The sequence below is a fragment of the Sarcophilus harrisii genome, chromosome 3 (assembly GCF_902635505.1).
Source record: "Sarcophilus harrisii chromosome 3, mSarHar1.11, whole genome shotgun sequence".
Taxonomy (NCBI): domain Eukaryota; kingdom Metazoa; phylum Chordata; class Mammalia; order Dasyuromorphia; family Dasyuridae; genus Sarcophilus; species Sarcophilus harrisii.
The window spans coordinates 252,888,870-252,905,111 of NC_045428.1; positions in this window are offsets into that span (position 1 = coordinate 252,888,870).

Here is a 16,242-nt window from a genome sequence, read left to right on the forward strand (position 1 = left end):
GACTGATAAGCATATGTCCCCCTTTTAGTGGCATTGCTCTCTAGACATCAGGTGGAGGATGAAGCTTTTAGAGAAAGGAAAGGTAACAGTACCTGGTAGTCAGATTACCTGAGCAGATGCAAGTTTGTCAAGAAGAAGGGGAAGGAAGGAATAAACATTGGTATATTGCCTGCTACGTGCCAGGCACTCTGTTTTTACAACTATTATTTGTCATTGAAATATTATTTGAAATTTTCATAATAGAAATGTTATTTCAATTATATCAGCCCTGGTGCAATATTATCCTCATTTTATAATAGAGGAAACTGAGTCGAACAGGAAATTTGCCTAATCAGGGTCACACAGCTAATAAGTATCTAAGGCTAGATTTTAATTTCGGTCTTCCTGACTATAAGCCCAGAGCCCTATTTACTGTGACACCTTCTTTCCTGATCCATTCCCTAAGATTTAGAGACCTAAGCAAACTTTAGATACATATATGTGTATTTGGATGGAGGGTGGTTTGGTGGGTAGGAGAAGGCATTATTTTATTAAGGAGGGATTGGTTTTTTTCTTTTAGCTCCTTTGCCAATCAATCATTATTTCTTTTCCTCACTTCCTTCCCTATTCTTTCCAGGATACCATGTCCTCATTAATTTGGTGGAAAAAAACACATGCTAAATCTGGAGTTAAATAAGGGATCTTAACCTGGCTTCCATGAACTTTTTTTTTAAATTGATAATTATATTTTAATAGAATTTATTTCTTTTATAATCTTACATAATTTTAATTGTGTCTAGTTAAAAACATTCTGAGAAAGGATCTGTGGATTTTAGTAGACTTCAAAGAGTATATATATAAAGATGTACTAGCAAATGTTTAATAACCATCTCTCTTAAAACAAAACAAAACAAAAAACAAGATACTGTTGGACACTTTTAAGCTTAATTCACATTACCATTCTCTGAAGTCTAGACAACTAATGAAACAATAAATCAGGCTCTAACTGTAGCTTTTGCTGATTTCTAATCAGTAAATGCTTACACTGAAAATTTGACAATCGGTTCCAAGACTGTTGGAACTGGCTCTAGCACATCCCTGGGTCTATGGCACAAAAAAGTTACGAATACATAGGTTAGACAATATCTTTTCAAATTCCAACTTTTTTACTTATTAACTAGGTGATTTGAGGTATACATTACCCTTCTGGGGAGGGAATTTCCTTACCAGAAGATTCCTCAAGTTATGAAATCATGGGTTCAGTCCAGCCCAAAATCCTAGAGACAGTTATTATTTTAAGATCAATTTGGTGGTGGTGAAAGTATGTGTAGGTGTGTGTGTGTGTGTGGGGGGGGAAATGAGTGTGTGTGTGGGTGTATGGAGTGGGGATGGTAAGCCCCCTATTGATTCATTTAATTGATTGTAGAGAAAAAATTTAAAAAGGGTGATCCAATGGTTCCTGGGAAAATTCCTGGGATAGTCCCATCTGAAAGGGAGACTATTTCCTCAGTTTGAGTATTACCTAGTTCAGAGAATGTACAAAGAATAGAAAAACTAAATTACTTCGGGCTGGAAAAATCAGCAGGGATTAATTTTTACTCATGAAAACTCTCTATGACCCGTCCAAGAATTTCTTCTCTTCTCCTTCCCATCACTTGATCTTCACACCTGGGGAAAGCAGTTCTGAAGTTGAAAGCCTATTCTGGTGGCAAATCTACTTCCCTTTCTTCTCACCAATTCTTTGCTCTGGCAATAAATAAAATTCCAAGTATTCACCATAAGAGAGCTGCTTGGGTTTGCAGTCTCTCCAGCCTGGCATTGGGCTCTATACTTGTGAATAAACACCCTGCTGCCTGATGCTACTAGTGGAATTAGTTCTTCGAGTTCTAGCAATCTTAATAAATTTTGTGGATTATACTAAATTTAAAATCCAGCAGGTAATATGGTCCAGTTGCTCTAGTCTCCTAGACTCATTTGCCTATATTTTACCTTCCTTCAAGTTCTAATTACTGTTAATGAAAGGAAAGTCAGTCCTCAGCTTCTTTCTTTTTCTTTCTTTCTTTCTTTCTTTCTTTCTTTCTTTCTTTCTTTCTTTCTTTCTTTCTTTCTTTCTTTCTTTCTTTCTTTCCTTCTTTCTCTCTTTTTCCTCCTCCCCCCCTCCTCCTTATTTTTCTTCTCTCCCTCCTCTTCCTCCCCCCTCCTCCTCCCCCTCTTCCTTCTCCTCATTCCCCCTTCTTCCTCCTCCTCTTTCTCCCCTCTTCCTTCTCCACCTCTTTCTTCTCACCCCTCCCCCTCCTCTCCCTTCCACTTCTTCATTCTTCTTCTCCCCCTCCTCTTCCTCTTCCTCCTCCCTCTCTTCTTCTTCCTCTTCCTCTTTTAAGTTCACAAATCAATTCAACCAATGATGAATCAACAAGCATTTATATATATAGCGTCTACCAAATGTCAGACATTATTCTAGATTCCCAAAATACAAAACTAAAATGAAATTCTTCCTCTTCACAGGGAGTTTACATTCTAATGGGGAGTTAACATGAACATGTTCAAGTATATAAAAACATGTACTATACATAAAAGTGTAATAGGGGATGAATAGGCACTGATCTCAGGCTTTTTGAGATTGCTCTGAGTGCTGCTCATACAATTTGCCATATGTAAGAGGCTAGGGAGCCTGCTTTTAGGAGGTTTATAATGACAGAATGGTAGTGTTTTGGACAACATGGTTAGACATTCTGTAACTGGTTCTGGTTTACTTACCCCATGATGAAGAGGAGCCTTTTTGTTTGGCTCTGGTTGAGGAGTTGTAACTGGGTGGTCATGTGTGAGCTAGTTTCCTTTTCTGGGTTTGGCTTCTCTATTCTTGGTGTGACTTCTTTCTGGCCAATAGTACCCTCTGGGAGACAATGCTATAAGGACCTTGTACTTGCACCATGAATATAGACCACCATCTTTGCCCTGACATTTGTTTTTTCATTTTAGGTGAAGTAAGTTGGAAGTGAATTTCAAAAAGTTAGAAGAATGAGGTTACCTGAAGTCTTTGAGTTGATTCCCTGCCAGATTTTAGTCAGTCTGGCACTGATGATCCAAGGAAGACCTTTGGTAACCAACACATCTGGGAGTGGTGTGAAGCATTTGGACATGAATTTGATGGGGCCAATGCTGTGTAGAAATTATGTTGAATCTGAGCTCACTTTGTCCAGACACCAAGTGGCACAGGGAAGAGTGTATCCTTAAGGTATCGGGGGGGAAGGAATTGTTTGTAACTTTGTTCTTACCGTATCCTTGAAATAAAAATTATTTTATAGAAAACTAATCGATGCTATCTAAATGGAAGGGCAGCTAGATGGTATAATGGATAGAGAGCCAGGCCTGGAGTCAGGAACACATAAGTTCAAATCTAGCCTCAGATACTCACTAACTGTGTGACCCTAGGTAAATAACTTAGGCCTAATTTATCTCTATTTTCTCAACTATAAAATGAGCTGGAGAAGAAAATGGCAAACCATTTTAGTACTTTTACCAAGAAACTGCCAACTGGGGCCATGAAGAATCAGAAACATTTAAATGGAATTGAGCTAGTCATTGGTGGTTAACAGTGGAGTGGGACTATTCTGAAATTCCTGCTTAAGCTGATATTAAAAAAAGACACTTCTAGGCATTTAGAAGTTCCCCTAGAAGTATTAGGAAGATATGTAGTTGTATTCTTGTCTGGGAGAAGGAGGTCAGAAAATACTCAAGAGAATTTTGATTGTGTGTGTGTGTGTGTGTGTGTGTTGGGGGGAGACTAGAAATTTAAGGATATCAGGAAAGACTTCCTATAGGAAGTAGTATTTGAGTTGATCTTTGAGGGAAACCAAAAATGATAAGAGGTACGTGTGGGAAATCATTCCAGCCACAAGGTACATACAGCTTGTACAAATGCAAGGACAGGGAGACAAAATGCCACGTGTGAGGAGAAATAAGATGGCTTATTGTTGTTATAAAACTTCTTCACAGACTGAGTAGAAAAATGTTTCTGTAATGTGTGCTCTCCTCCTGCATTCCTCCTTTCCTTTCATTCTTTTCTTCCTCCTCTTCCTCCTTTTCTTCCTCCATCATTCTCTGTTGCTTCACGTCTGAAAATTTAAACTCTTGAATCTGGCTCAGCTTTAGCTAAAAGAAAACACCCTTTCACTGGGCAGGGAGGCTGGCTCTCAACAGCTACATTGTAGTGCCTGTCCATTTCATAGAATTAAACAGTGCTGTTCTTGGCAAGGGTGACGGGTAATGAAACTCAACACTGGCCTCCTGCCCTGAGACACACCAACAGATGTATAGGCAGTGGGATGGATGGGGTTAGGGATAGTGGGAGAACATGCAATAATTACACAACTGAGGATTTTATATTGCAAATGAATCTTTGAGACTGGAGTCAGGGATGGGAATGAGTTTGTCCTGGGTGACAACGAGCACTTAACAAATAACCATAGGGCAAATGGCCTCATGCTAGGTGCTTGATCATTAGGTGTGATTGCTCATGCAGCCTTTGTAGGACTTGGAAGAGAGTGGATAGTTGGACCAAGAGATGAAAAGGATATTTATGAAAGTGTTATGGCTGGAAGAGAGTCCTTTTGTAAAAGCTTGCACGGAGGTCTTGAGTTTAAATTTAAGATTCTCTGTGTGGGATACTATTTTAAAAAAAAAAAAAAGATGTGGTTCCTCTAGAAAAGCAGTTATGTAGTACAATGGATAGATTGCCAAGCCTGGAGTCAAGAAGTTCAAAACCAGCCTCAGACACTTTCTAGCTGTTTGATCCTGGGCAAGTTCTTTAACCCTGTTTGCCTCAGTTTCCTCATATGTAAAGTGACTTTGATAAGAAAATGCCAAGCTTTGCTAAGAAAACTCCAAGTGAGGTGATGAAGGGTTGGACATGAGTGAAATGACTGAACAACTGTCCATAGCTTTTGAATAGTCAAGGGCTGAAATGTATACTTTAAATTCACCTAAGATTATTGTATTTGGGAAGGGAGGCAGTGACAGAAGAAATTCATTGCTCAGATGACTTTTATTCAAGAGAATCCCATGATCCTGGAATTGGGTTGGATTTCCTTGAAGTTTATACTACAGGGAAATCCACTAATCCATGCTCTGAAGGTGAAGACTGCAGAAGCCACCTTGGGGGCCATTTTGAGGCAATATAGGCTTCTTAGCCGAGTACTCCACTGCCTGGCTTATACTTCTTTACTGGCTGCCTCCTATGCCTAGAATAGACTTCCTCCTTTTAGTAGAAACCCCTTCTTTCCTTCAAAATGCTGCTCAACTATCCCAAGTGGAGCCTTTCCTGATTCCCCTCAGTTGCTAGCACCCTCTTTTCCCCTCATTTTATGTACTGATGCAAGTACCTTGAAGGGAGGTACTTTTGTTTTTGACTGTTTTCCTAGTGCCCAGCACAGTATTCTTAATAACTAACTACTTGTTGATTGATATAATTGTGAAGTTTGCCCCAACTTGCAAGAGTTAATTGAAAGACTAGTGTCCAGTGATCTGACAGTTCAGGGGTAGACAGGATCATTAAGATGAAGAATCAGCTGTTTGAGGGTTTAGATCTACCTAGTAACCAAGACCTTAGTGCTGGTTATTCTTGGCTCAGGTAGGCTAGAGTGGTGGGAGGGAGGCAGAGGAATAGGATAGAAAGTATACTTAGGAAATAGGAGACCTTGGTTTGAAACCTAGATCTGTTGCTAAGGTTACTTCAGCTTAGGCAACCTCCCTCTAAGACTGGGGGTGACAAGGGGTAGACAATCCAGCATGGGACCCATTTTTTTAATACCTCTCTACAAGAAGGGAACCAGTCTGAGATAAGGACGAAGGGTCAGGGCAGAGGATAAATGATAGCCATGCTCTCCTCTTTTAATTGGCTCACGATGCCCGAGGCCATTTGGGATTCCCTGGACCGCAGTGGATGAGACACCACTGGACTTGAGCAGGTCGAGCTTGGTGCTACTTCTATGACCCTCTCTCTGTGCCTTCTCATCCCCCCCCCCCCTTCCTTCTGTCAATTCCTCCCACATTAATAAAGCACTGTGCATTTTCCTCTGTGAAGGAGCCAGACTTTCTCTCTCTCATTTTCTCTCAGCGTTCAAACGTAGAAAATGCCTCAGGGGAAACACTGCATGAACCAGACTCCAACAGCTCTCCCTGGGGACTCTTCACTGTGTCTATAGTCAAAGTGTCACTTGTCAGGCACTGCTATAGTTTGGTGGGACTTGAGCTTCGAGCCCCCCCTCCCCCTCTCTTCACTCAGACTGAAGGAAAGCTCCAGAGCTTTTGAGATGGGGCTCAAAAATCTGGGTATCCAAGCACACATAGTTATCCTTTGGTAGTTTCCCTGACTTGTCCCGGTGAGCTGTCAGAGAAGAAAAGAGCAATAAAAGGGTGGTCATCAGAGATCTTTAATTAAGTCTCCCGAATTCCCCTCCTCATATAGATGTTCATTTATTCTTATTCTTATTCTCAGTGGCCCCCCTCGCCTTTTTCTTTCTGTGTTTCTCTCTCTCCTTTTTCCTCCTCCTGCCTTCCCTCATATTATTAAAATGAAAGAAAGATAGGTCTACAAGTCAGAGGAGCCCATGTGAGCATATGGTTCTCTGATTAGGATAGGGGTAGAGATGTCATCAAGGGATTCTCTTCACAGGAGGGGAGCTTCTGACTCCATTTGTATCTGACTTCTCTTTTCCCAACCTGATTTCATAGCCCTTTTTCCCTATTCCTCTTTTCTGTGTGTGTCTCTCTCTGTATCTTGCTGCATTATGAAGTATTGAGAGCGTGGACTTGGAATCAATAGATCTATTTTGAAATTCTGGCTCTGCTAAGAGTCATAAAAAGGATATGAGAATGGGAGCTTTGCTTCTTACAATACTGCAATTTATATGGGTGAGGTCCTGGGTCTACCCTACTCCTTCTCTTCTGTGGCATCCCTATTAATGGTTTTCCCTGGGGCGACTCCTGTACATTAGTGTCCTGGGATTTTCATTCCCTCCCTCCCCTTTGTTATTTAGCAGTTGATTTAAGAGCTCCTTGAGCCAAGAGTCAAAATTTTTAGATATGACACTGTCTCTCATACTTACTATTTTTTCACCATGGGCAAATCATTTTAAGTTCCCTGAGCCTTAGTTTCTTAATCTGTTAAATGGTTAGTATAATATTTGCACTATGGAATTCATAGGGCTATCACGAAAAAAAGTTCTGTGTAAACCTTAAATCTTTACGCATATTGGATCTCCACAAAATACCAGGCAGCCTGATTGGAGCTGGTGATACAAGTTAAAAAACAAAACAATCTTTATCCTCAAGAAACAGAAATTCTACTAGGAAAAAACAACTCTGACATAACTAAATGCAAAACATATACCAAATAAGCACACAGTGATTGCTGGACTTTCTAGGGTAATCAGGAAATGTCTCTTGAATGAAGTGACATTTTGAGTTAAGACTTGAAGGGAGCTAGAGATTTCAAGAGGTATATGTGAAGAGAGAGAGATTCCAGGCAAGGGGGACTGCCTATGCAAAGACATGGAGGAAGGAAATATTTTGTAGGGAGGAAGTCAATTAGGCTAGTTTGAGTGGAATGTAGCATCTCTAAAAGAGAGTAATTGTTTGTGGAAATTTTTATTGTGAAAGATTTTAAATACCAATAAGATGTTGTATGTTATCCTAACAGCAATGGGGAGTAACTAGGTGGCATAGGGAAGTGTTAGGAATGAAGTTAGGAAGACTCCTTTTGGGGTTCAAATCTGACCTGGATCACTTACTAGTCAAATTACTTTGGGCAAATGTCTTTGCCCTGCTTGCCTCAGTTTCCTTTTCTGTAAAATGAGCTGGAGAGTGAAATGGTAAACTATTCCAGTATTTCTGAAAAAAAAAAAAAGAAATGGGGTGATGAAGAATCAGACACAATCAAAAAATGAATGAACAATAACAACAATAAAATCTACCAAAACTTCTTGAATAGGACCATGATATGGGCAGATCCATGGTTTAGGACTATCAAATAGAAAAGAGAGAGATTGGGTTCTGGGAGACCAGTGAGGTGGATATTGCAATAGTCTGGGTGAAAGATATTCTAGATTGGATATGACATTAGTAGAGGCAAGAGATGTTGAAAAGGTAAAATCAGTAAGACTAGTACAACTGATTGGCTACAGGAGCAAGAGAGAATGAAGAGCAGAGGTTGCAAACCTGAATGAATAGTGGTGTCTTTGAAAAAAAAATAGCTATGTTAAGAGGAAAAATGAATTTAGGGGAAAAGGAACTGAGTTCTCTTTTAAATGTATGGAAACTGGGATACCTATGGGACATATGTAGATATCATTACATATTGTATTGTACATACATTACATAATGATATCTAGCAAGTAATTGGAGATACTAGACTAGAGTTGGGGGAAGGAATAAATAACAATAATAAGACAAAATAAAAAAAGAAAGAAAGATCCAACTATCATCAAACATTTTGTGAAGTGAGAAATAGTAGAGGTGAGATTAGACAGTAAAATCCTGCTTAATTAGTATCAAGTTAAGATCTCTTAAGAACTTTACAGTCAATTGTATGACATGGGAAACACTAGCCCAGGACTGACCAGTGGTCCTCGGTGGTCCGAGCATTCATGCTCTCATCAGAGAAAGTGCTGCGCTCTGGTGAAGTAGAATTAAATCAACTCAAAAGAAACACGAGATGCACAAAATTAGAGAAACTGTCCCAAATGTTCATAGGGACTATTTGTGTCTGACCTATGACAGAGCACTCTGAGCTTATACTGGTCTGACCAGTCAGTCAGACAACCTGCAACTTGATTCTAACATAGTGATGTCGTTTTGGTCCTCTTTGAGAAAGAAGGACAATACGGCAACAACCAGTTTCTAGTATTCCAGAAATATTTGTATTTGTATTTGGGATAGCAAAATATTCTTTTTCTTGTTATGTTATTGCTGGCTTAAGGGATTCTAGCTTCCCTTTATACAGTTCCTTTATACTAGATGCTATGGGGAGTAAATCTTGGTCACTTGAAGAACTCTGTCCAGTTGACCTCAAGGTGAGCATTGGACAAGGGGTGGGACATGGGGATACTGGAGGATGAGGTATGCTGCCTAGGTTCTAGTGGGAAAGTGAATACCAGAATGGAATTAACCTGACATAGTCTTGTATTGGGAGTGGTGAACTGCTTAATGAGAGAGGACATGTATTCTAGGTCTTTGGTGAAGCTTCTACATGGCCAGAAGTGAGCAGAAATGGTAGCATTCTAGAGGAATTCAGGATGATGTCCGTTGACATTGTATAACAAGTGAGCAGAAAAAAAAACCATATAAATCTCATTGGGAAAGAGGATTTAGGAAGAACCTCATTTACAGCCACTCTAGTTACGGTGGACATTTCTAAACTAGCAGAGTTTCACAACATGGGCACTAGAAGGCTGACGGATAGAGAAGATGATGGGGAACACCTATTGGGAAAGATGGAAAATGGTAGGACATTGGGTGCTATCTAAGGAGAACAGTGATATTGTTGTAGGATAGTGGAGGAAAATCAAGTCAGCCAAAATTTATTAAGTGCCCACTAAGTGCCAGGAATTGTACTAAGCACTTGGGGATGAATACAAAGACAGGAAAAAATTCTCCACTTTCAAGGTGCTCACAGTCTAATAATGTGAGACAACCAAGTATAAGATATATCCAGGTCAAATTGGAGATAACTTCAGAGAGAAGACATAGAGGGATAGGGAAAGTCTTCTACAGGGTGGGATTTTAGCTGGAATTTGAAGGAAATCACAAAAAAAAGTAGAGGGAGAAGAGAGTTCTGAGAATGTGGAATAGCCAGTTAAAATATCCAGAATCGAGAGATGGAGTATCTTGTGCAAGAAACAAGGAGACCAGCATCCTTGAATCACAGAGTAAATGGGAAGTGGGATAAAATTTAAGAAAAGTATAAAAGTAGGAAAGGGCTTTAAAGAAAGACTTTAAAAGGTAAACAGGAGATTCCTCCTCCTCCCTTATATTTGATCCTAGAGGTAACAGGGAGCCACAAGAGTTTATAAAATAGAGAAGGGTGACTTGTTTAGACCTGCATTTTAGGAAGATCAGTTTGACAGATGAGTGAAAGATGAAGTGGAGTAGGGAAAGACCAATCTGGGAGACCAAGGAGAGGGCTTTTGCAATAGTTTAGGAGTAAGGTGACGAGATCCTTCACTAAGGTGGTTGGAGTATCAGAGGAAAGAAGGGAGGCATATTGGAGATGTTATGAATGCACAATTGATTGAATATGGGAAGTAACAGAGAGTGAGGAGCTGAGAATTACCAAGGTTGGCAGACTAGGAATATTGTGGTGACCTCAATAAGTAACAGGGAACATGGCAGGAAGTAGCAAGTTCTGGGCTGCAGGGAGATTTATTAGGAGACATGCTGTAGAATCATATAAGAGAAAGCATTATACAGTAGAAGTTCTTAACTGGAGTTTGGAAAGATTTCTGAATTTGGGTAGGAAAAAGAAATATCTTTATTTTTTATGAACTCTAACTGAAGTCTAGCATTTTCTTCAATTATATAGAAACATTCTGAGAAAGGGTCTAAAAGTCTCACAAAGCTGCCAAAGAATTCCATGGCCAAAAAAAAAAAAAAAAAAAAAAAAAAAAAAAAAAAAAAGGACGCAGGATGTGAACATAGGACTTTAAAGGTTGGTTGGTCATGGGTGGATATTGTTATTGTTGGTGAGTCTAATTCATTTTCTTTTCCTTATGATAAACTTTTTTTCTTTTGTTGAGCCTCCTGGATTTCATGCTTGAAAGTGATGACAAACTAGGTGCTATCAGATGGTGAATTTCCCACACTGTTTGGGTGGGGACAACAAACCAAGACAATTACAATTCACCCAAAATGTACTTGGGCTCTTCAGGTCATGAGAGAACTTTTGAAACAGGACTCAGTCACTCTTTGCCACTTTAGAGAACCATAGTTTTATGAAGGTGGGAATATCCTGTATCCAAGCTAATTGCCTATTTTCTTTACTTCTGGGAGCCGGATTGGCCAAAGCCAGAAAACAAAACCCAAATCATTATCCGGTGGTCAACCTTCTGGAATATACAGAAATAAGTAGAATGAACCATCCCAGCAGGGGTTACGTGGGTCATTTGGTTCTATCACTCCCCCTCTAACTGCATCTAACATGTGGCCCTGACACCCTCTCTCCATAGCTAATTCCACCAAACACCTGCCCTTCCCCCACCTCGAACGCCCAGCAGCATGCTATGGCCATCAAAGAATAGTTGTCATCGGGAAGACAGCTGACATTCCACAGAACAGGCAGTCACAGTGGCCTCTCAGTAAGGGAGGCATCAGGGTAACAGAGACAAGACTATCAGGGAAGAGGCAGCTGCAGACCACCTGACTCCTAGCTGAAAGCATGTTGTAAGCTTCAAGAGGGTGGGGACTCTGTGCTTTGTATGGTGCCTAGGACTGTGCCAGGCAAAAAGCAGACATTTGGTGATGGTGAGAATGAAAAAAAACTTAGTTCTTGGCTCGGACTGCCTTAGCTCTCCCCCCACCCCCCAATCTTTACTGCCTCACAAACTATACCTCCCGACCCTCTTTATTTAAGTATTTTTCCTTTGGGCCCTAAAGCCAGAACGTTTTCAGAGCCCCAGTTCCTAGCCACATTATCCCTAATGTTCCCCCTTTAGCTTAGAATTTAAACCCACTCAAAACACGAGGCAGGAAAAAATATCTTCTTTTTTTCTCCCCCCGAGGCCAGGCGAAGAAACCATTAGTCTTGTCCTTGGCGCTGAGAGGCAGGAGTGTTCAAGGTAATCATAGCATTTCAGAGCCATAATGGACTTCAGAGATCATCTAGGGTACCCCTTTCATTTTATCGAGAGATGAGTGACTTCCCCAACATCCCACCGTGAGCTCTGGAGCAAGGCTTGGGCCCCAGTACAATCGTTCCATTACACTGCGGGTGGTAAGTAGTTGTGGAGTAAGAAAGTCCTACACATAGACAGGTAGATGGCTAAAAACGGTATAGCCTTTGTATACCTAGGGGTGTGTGTTTATGTACATAATTGTGCGTACAAGAAGGGGTGTCTGATAAACAGCATCCCTCACAGGATCGTTCTCGAATCCAGCATCATTTCCTTCTTATACTTACGAGATCGGGATGAAAAACTGTCCCCCGGAGGCGGAGACGAAAAAGAGGGTGATTTCTGAAACGCCCCACCCCCATCTAAGATAAAGAAGTTGAGGGAGGTGGCGGGAATGTAGGGGTGATAAAGGCTCGGACGCCTGCGGAAGAGTGGAATGGGGTGGGGGGGAGAAAGGAATTTAATTTGATTCCGACCTCCAACTCCCAGAAAAGCCGCCGGCTCTCTAATGACTGACCCCCGTGCAAATCCTAAGAGGTTGCTGCGAGCTCGTGGCTCGCCATGGGGCTTCGGGGCAGTCAGGCGGAAACGAGGCCGCTTGGGCCCGGGTTGCCTCTCTTCCCTTAATCAACCCCCGCCCCCACTCCCTCCCCCCACCAGTTCTCCCCCCACCCCTTCCCACTAAAAAGCCGCCCCACCGCGGGGAGCACGCAGCGCCCGGGGGCCGGGGCTGAGTCAGCGGGAGGGAGCAGTTGATGGAACCTGCAGCAATCCATTATTACAAAGGGGCTCGCTGGAGCTCCGCTGTGCTGGGCGCAGCGAGCCTTTATTGATCGAGTGGAGGGCGTAAGCAAGCACACAGAGACGCTCCATCCATTAGGGCTGCTGCTCTCCACCAATTAGAAAAAAAATCATTACTCAGCAGCCATCAGCGGGCTGCGCGCCACCCCAGACTACAGGCGTTCAGTCTGTCTTCTCTCTGCCCCCCCTTCCTCCTCCCCCTCCTCTTCCCCCTCTCAGCCCCTCCCCAGTCAGCCCCCTCCCCCAGCCCTAATGAGGACTATTAGAACTGCTTCCCCGCACCCACAGCCCGGCGAGCACAAAAGCGAAAGATTCATTTTGTAATTTGGGTAATTACAGCTGAGCGCGGGGACACACGGGGACGAGGGCGGAATGCAAACGGAGCGGGGTGGGAGGGGTAGGGACCACAGCCCACAGAACCACCTCAAGCCGTAGTAGTTGCTCTCGGCATCTGGAGACCCTCTTCTTTCTTTCCTCCCTCCCCCAGCAATTTTCTTTTGTCCTCCCCCTTCCCCCTTTCTCCCTTCCTTCGGCGGACCCCAGTCCCCATATCTATTTGCGTACAGGAAGTGGGGATAATTTTTTCCCCTGTGTTTTCCCCCTCCCTCTCTCCTCCGGCTCCCCACTACGCAAGGGTATAGGGAAAACATCTCCTAGGCGCCCCTACAGCTCCCCCCTCCCATTACTACCCTCCTCCCCTTAGAACAGGGATTGGTCTGGGAAGCGCTCTGAACACCAGGTTCTGGGACAAGACATTGCAAGGCCGGCTTCACAAGCGCTGCCCTGAACGATCGGGGACATGATTTGCCACGTAAGTGAGCCAGAAGAATTCCTCCGAGGGCTGGATGGCATAATAAATGCCATGTGTAATGTTTTTACTCTGCTGCCCCTAGTTAATTCACACACACACACACACACACACACACACACACGAGTCTAACTGTGTCACAGCAACTCCTCCTCCCTTTCCTTTTCTCTCTCCCTGTTCTCCCCCTCCCCTTCTTTTTCCTACCCTCCCTCCCTCTCCCCTTTCCTCGAACGGGGCTGTCGTTCCTATTTACAGGCACAAGGCGAGCTCCCAGGAGAGGATTTTTTTTTTTTTTTTTGAGAGAGCTTAAGGATGGATGCAACGTGTCATTAAACCTGAAAGGAGCAGTTACTTATCAGTAATAGTGTTTTCCACAGGCCTTTCTCCTCACCTATATAGGATCAGGTACAACTTGTGTGGCGCAGCAGCATTCTTTGCAAAAGGGGAGGATCAGGGGTCATGGAGGTAAAGGATGGGATCTAGGAGGAGAACCTTTATCGGTTCCCCCCCCCTCCCCCCCAGAGCAGAGTAGACTGCTTCTCCTTCCAGAAGCCTGAACCGACTGCACCTCATCACAGCTTAGAGGCTGAGTTTCTTCCAGGGTCCCAGAAATGCTTGTGGATTCATCTTTGGAAAGGGCTGCCGTTCTGTTCAGAAACTGGCTTATCATGGACTCCAGAAGCACAGCATACAGAAGCAGCTTTGAGAGACAGAGGCCTTCGAACCAGGCCTATACAGGCAGGAATGGTGAAGAGACATGTTCTGATTGTTCAGGGATTCGCTGGTGGAGACTGATAACTTTGGGATTTATGCTAATTATGCTAATAAAAAGATCTCAAATGAGCCAATAAACACCTTTGTTCCAATCAATCGAGCAACCAGTAAACATTTATTAAGAACCTACTATGTGACCGGAGCTGTCCTTAGTGTTGGGGTTACAAAAAAAGAGTGAAAAAATCCAATGAGGGAGACAGTCTGCAAATAAATATATACAATGTGGGTATTTACGGCATAAATAGGAAATAATTAAAAGAAGTGAGACATTGGAATGAAGAGGAGTTGGGAAAGTCTTTCTGTAGAAGGTAGGATTTTAATTGGGATTTAAAGGAAAGCAGGGAGGTCAGTAGGTGGATTGAAGAGTATGGGATAGGGAGTGAGGTGTAAGAAGACTGGAAAGGTAGGAGGGCCAGGTTATAAAGGGCTTTGAACACTGAACGGCATTTTGTGTTTGCTCCTAGAGGCAGAAGGGAACCACTAGATTCTATTGAATGGGAGATTGGGAAGTGGATGACATATTTGGACCTTCCATTTAGAAAAATCACTTTAGTGTCTGAATGGAGGGAGGATTTGAAGTGGAGAGAATTTGTGGCAGGCAGACCCAATGACACTTTATTACCATAAGCTAGGTATAAGATCACAAGGGTCCATATTTGAAGTGGTGGCTGTGTCAGAAGAGAAGAAGAGAGTATATTGTGAAGATGCTGGAAAGGTAAAATTGACAGGCCTTGGCAATAACTTAGATATGGGGAGTGAGAAATAAGTAGCAATCTAGGAGGACTCAGATTTTGAGGAATGGGGGGCAATGGTGTTCTCTTTATAGTACTAGAAAAAGGAAAGAGTTATGGAGATTTAGGGAGAAGGAAATGAGTTTTCTTTTGGACATTAAGATATCTACAGGACATCAAGTTTGAGATGTTTTAAAGGCAGTGAGAGATGAGAGAGTAGAGGTCAGCAGAGGAACTAGGGAAGGAAATGAAGATTTGAGACTCATCAGCAATAGTAATTAAATCCATACTAGGCAGCTGCCGATATCACTAAGTTAAATAGCATAAAGGGAAAAGAAAGAGGATCCAAATTGAAGCCTGAAGACACATGGTTAGATAGAGGATAGGATCTGGAGGAGGATCTAGCAGGGGAAATAGAGAAAGAACTATTAGGAGGAGAACCATGGGAAACAGCAGACTGCCTTTCCCTTCTTCCACATTCAATCTTAAAGATACTATTTTGTCATTTCTAGATTTTAATGATGGAAACTATCTTAGAGGTCATATAATGTGTTCCTGCAATTTTACAGATAAGGAAGCTAAGGGCCCAAGGTCAAACAATAGCAGAATCTAGGATTTGAATCCAACACTTTTGACTCCAAGTATAGCTGTTCATTTCTTTTCTCCAAAAGCCTGAACATGATCTTTCATCTTTTATAAAGTATTTTTTTGAGTGGCAGCTAGGTTATACAGTGGCTAAAGCACTGGTCTTGAAGTCAAAATGACCTGAGTTGAAATTAAGTCACTTACTGACTTAATCCTGATTGCCTACAAAAAAAGAAAAGTGAGTTGTTTTTGGAGTGAGTTTGGGCTCTGGGATGTATAGAAAGATTTACCTTTCAGCTACAAGCAGAGTTAGGAAGCCACATGGTACAATGACAAGAATACTGACTTTGAGATCAAATGATCTGGGTTCAAATGTGGACTTTGCCATGTTTGAAAAATGTCAGGGTTTCTTCTCTCAAGACCAATTTTCTCATCTGTAAAATGAAGGTATTGGATTATGACCTTGAAGGGTCTTTGAGCTCTAAATCTAGGATTCTGTGAATTATTCTTCCGACAAATATTTATGAGGTGTTTCCTATTTGTTTGGAACTGTGGGTAGTAGACATTAGGAATACAGAGACAAAAACCAAGACAAAACCTGCCCTTAGAGAGTTTATGTTATATTGAGGGGAAACAACTAAAGGTAAGATAAATAAATACAGAGTAATTACTGGAGGGA